This window comes from Loa loa (genome assembly GCF_000183805.2).
Source record: "Loa loa unplaced genomic scaffold supercont3.436, whole genome shotgun sequence".
NCBI lineage: Eukaryota > Metazoa > Nematoda > Chromadorea > Rhabditida > Onchocercidae > Loa > Loa loa.
In genome coordinates this window covers 13,055-18,254 of record NW_018108616.1, presented here as the reverse complement: position 1 = coordinate 18,254, position 5,200 = coordinate 13,055, and positions in this window count along the sequence as shown.

The following is a 5,200-nucleotide window of genomic DNA, read 5'->3' as shown; positions in this document are numbered from 1 at the left end:
CACACACACACATACACACACACACGCACACACACACACATAACACACACACACACACATACACCTACCTAAATATACACGTGAATGCATGAACATATATATTTTAATGTAACTTGTGCATCGCTGACCGTGAAATCAACATAAAACGATCATCAGCCAATGGAGGATGCGAACCGAATATCTTCCTCATTAGCATACCAACATAACCATGGAAACACGAACAAAGTAGCATGAACTGCAAGATGAATTATTAATTATCAGTTAATCTTCGGTTTCCCTGAGGTATAAAAAGGAAGAGAATACAAGAGAGGAATTAAAAAAAAAAAAAAAAAAAAAAGGACAAATAAGAAAGAAGTAGAAAAAGGTAGACACAATCTTTACATCGTTTCCGGTTTAATATCTGACAACATCTCACTCTCGACCAAAGGTTGACATCAATATCATTCCCGTATTTACGCTATTCTACGCACAACTTCTTTCCTTTTATTCATTGCTCATATTTTAGTTACCTCTTTTTTTATCAAGTCATCAAGCAGTGCAATAAATTTTAAAATTTCGAGTTTAAAGTTAAACGTTATCCTTTTCATAAGACTGTGACAAATCCACCGCACGACTCTTTTAGAAATGAAATAAAACTTTTGAATTGGTTGGTCAATAATCTATAACTGGTAATATCTTGCAATAGTCATATTTCTTAAGAGATTGACCTTCTGACCTTCAATAAGTTTGCAATCTTTATGAAAATGCTGTAAGTAAGGTGGGAAAAGAACGGAAAACTCTAGCTAAATAATTTCCCTGCTTAAGCAAAAATCCGTTCCTCATGCCTTTCAAACAATTTTCAAAAGTTAAGGTAGTTGATCATAGTTGAATAAGTTTAACCTTAAACATACAGTACTGTCAACAAAGATATGATGAGGTTGTAATTGAATGATTCGATAAAATGGAAGAAATTCAAAATCAATTCATACTGGTTTCTTCGATTAACAAACCAAATAATGAAATTGAAATCTGGCTGTCGTGAATTTAAACCGAAATTTCAAAGATTAAATGTTTACAAAATTTTCAGATTAATACTTCCAAATTACACCTTTCATCTTCAACAACAACAATATCACATTTCCTGTAAATCATACTGAACGAAGTAGACACTAAACAATTTTCAAATTTTCATATTTAATTGACAAAAGAACAAGAAACAGAAAATGACTTTTATTATCAATTAGTCATCTTCTATCATCAATACACAACAGGATGATCGGTTCCGTTTTAATGAAAAATTATCACAATTTAAATTTAAAGATATCTTTTCTTTATATGTTTAACTTCAAATCTTTCTATTTTCTTTCTTATCTAATCCTTCCTTTAATTTATGTTTACAATCTTATTATCAATTCAGTTGATAATAAAGATATGGATGTAGACAAGAGTAAAGAAATTTTTTTTAACAACTATTCCTAACCTAATGAATTTCGTAGTTTTAATATTGAAATCATTATCTGCGTTAATTTGTTTTGCATTTAATTTACAAAGTTTATCTTATTATTGTGAATGAATTTTTAATCGGTACAATGAGGTTTTTCCCTTTTTTTTCTTTTCTGTTTTTGTTTCTCTTTTCTCAAATTACTGCAAACAAAACTTCATTGGGTTTCATTCATTTAAAAAAAAAGGATTGTAAAATAAGACGAGAGAATGACGTAGTTAATAGTCCTAAAAAAATGTGTCATTTGTTGTTTATGCCATTGTCATAATTTATAAGTTCAATCCTTTAAGCATAATTTACTCCATCCTTTACTCTACCATAGATAGATTCATTATAACATACCATTACTAGATTGCTTATTACTTAGCCAATAAGTAAATGAAAATAATTGCGACAATTAAAATAATTGTAAAATTTATTGCTTATGGTACTACTACTTATTATTCAAACTATTCATTCATTCTGCAGCATAGTATAAGAATTAATCCGCATATATATCCAAATAGGAAAAAGATTTAGAAGTTTAATTATCAACAATTTCACGAAATTGAAGTTGAAATAATGATTCAGTTCATCATGAATAATAATTTATCTTCTTGTCTACTTACAATATCAGCTTTTTTAAACATTGGAAAAAAATTTGGTTAAAATTTAAAATTTTGAAATTACGTACATTTCCATTATCCATATTTGAAAACCTTTTGAAAATTGAATTTTTCATAAAAAAATTGGAAGGAGACTGTAAAAAAGGGAGAGAGAGAGAGAGAAAGAAAAAAAAAACTGCAAAGAATAATTTAACTTTATTTTTTCCCAACGATTGAGACTAATATTAGTCATTGATAAATTGTTTAAATCTTTTAAAGAGCAAGCTTGATTTTTTCCATCTTTGTAACTTTAGCAGAATCAGCCATTCATTCTCTCATTTTCTTCCTTCCTATGTATGCAATGAAATATTTCGTCATATTTTCCATTATACTTTGTAACTTTAAATAACACTGAGGAGACATTTGCATTTTGCAACTTTTTTCGTATGTTAATGAGATCATCTGAGGAATAGTGATTTAATTAGTACTTAATGAGATCAAATTTTACCAGAAATAAAAGCAAATCCTTTCCTGTTTTTGTGAGAAGCCGCCGACCGATAAATCTAAAGATGGTGTAAATTGTCACCATCTATTCAATAGTAATCATATTGTTTACGTAATTCATTCATTTCTCATAAATAATTATTTTGGCCATATACAATTAATCCATTGTCTCTCTATTTTGTTACATTTCAAATTTCTTTTTCATTTTGAGAATGTAATTAATCTGTGCTTAATCATTGCAAATTTTGTCCAAAAGAGAAATGATTTCACTTCCGAATATAGAAGTTAACCAAAGGTTAGTGCAACTTCAAAATACTCGTTATCAGTAACATTCACATTTAGTTTTTTTCCATCAAATAAAAAAATGATCATAAAAATTTTTTGGATAAATTTAGAGATAAATGAACATATTAATCGGTTCGTAAAAATTTAATAATGCTTGAATCATCCAGTGGTAACAGCAGAACAACCATGAACGAGAATAAAATTTGACTAGAAAGAACTCTTAGCAATTACTTAAAAATTAAATTTCATCCAGCCAGAATTATTTGACAGCTGAAAATTTATATAAAAGCATATGGATTGGGACGGAAAGAGACGGTGAAAACTTTTCCATTTTGTTCGTCCATAAAAGAAGCGACACTTGTTTAGACAATTCTGTTAACTTCGAACTTACGGCTAAAAGATAAAATAAAAAAAAAGAAAACAATTTGCTAAATTGCAAATCTGGATACTTGGCCTAGCAAAACCATCTTATTTCCGTGTTCTTTTTTTTTTTGGAGAGATTTATTTGAACCAGCAATAAGTTCACATTTAATTCTAAAAAACAAAAAAAAAAAATGATGGAAATAGGGGGAAAATGAAGAAGACATGAAAGAATAGCATACAGTACAGAATAACGATCATAACTTGTTATGATCGTTACCGTAATCCTTCACTTCAATTCATTTATCCCTAGAAACAAAGGATAATCGACGGTGATTCTTATCACTGATGATAATTAATAATTAATGAAAAAACTTCTCTTCTCCTTATTATCAACAACTAATTAATAAAAAAATTTTCTTCTTTTTCGTTCATTTTAAAAGAAAAAAGGAACTAAACCTTTACCGAATGTTTGTAATCATAGACAAATTTTACAAATATTGTGGAAAAAAAAAAAATAGCAAGGATGGGATGAAGCTTATTGCATTGCGCACTACACTTTGTAGTATATGTAACACGAATAGAACTCAAATCTTTCTCATCAATGAAAATCAAAAACAAACAGAAGGCATTGAGAATATTTCTTTCAAAATCCAGGTTAAATATTTTCCAAGTACCATTAAAATTAATCAAAGGAAAAAAGAGAAAAATTTATTCACTCAATTCTTCATTCGTAATGTTTATGCAACAATTTAACAGTTAATGATAAATGATTGATAATAAATACAATAGCAATAGTAAGCAAAATATTATTTAAGCTATCTAAATAACAACAACAATTAGCGATAAAAATGGATATATCGCAAATGCTTTCTCATTTACTGATTTATTGATGAAATATTGAAGCTTTGTTTTGTTTAACTATGTATATCCTTATTTTGCATATTTATAGAAATTAACTTAATTAATGCTGAAAATCTTATTTCTACTCTCATTATTCTGGACTGACTGAAACAACATGTAAAGCGTTATTCATATGAGCTTGATGAATGCTAAATTCTGCACTTTAACTAATTAGCTTTTATTTGGTCAAAAGACATTATAGAACCTGATATCGGTCATCAAATCTTTGGAATTCTCATTTCTCAATGGTCCTTAAGGAAAAGGAAGAAAAATGGAGAACCTACAACATATTGAGGGTACTTAGCGTTATCACTAGTGATCACTTCAAGATACGGTAAAAAGGCTTAACGTCTTAGCTCTCTTTTCATGTTTTCAAAAATCAATCAAATCTATTCCGGGAAGTAAGCCTGTACTCTCCAAATCTAAATTGAACCAAATTCAAGATATCCTGTAAAATTAAAGTTACAAATGGAAAAGACAGAGCAAATTCCAAAAGCTCAAAATAATGAAATTTATGGTCGAAATTTGTCCTAAAATATGGTAATCATTTTTAAACAACTTCAAAATTTTGAATTTAACCAATTAATCAATCCAACTGGTATACAAAAATTTTCATACTAACCGGTTAAAACGAAAAAAAAGAGAGGACAAGGAAATAATTACAACAGAGAGAACAGAAATACTGCCAAGAAAATATAGTTGTTTCAGCAGTACATGTCAATCGTTTCCAGTTAAATGTAACCGCTAAGATAAGAGTTGGAATGATAGTAAGGAGTGATTATTTTGCATATGTTTCCGGAAACAGGAATGAATAACTGGAAAGATAATATTAAGATTAAATATATATATATATCCAACCATATCATCATAATCTAATTATGTCAACTGATTACAGATCTTTTTTTATACTCGAAATGCATTGCAGTATCAACACTAATTTTTCGTCAATAATTCCTCCATTTAGAACCTACTATAGGAAAACGTGTAAGAATCAAACTTTTGATATTTTTAATCAAAGAAAGGAAAGAAACAACACTTCCGATAAAATTATTACAGTATATAACAAGAAAAGATTTAAAAATAA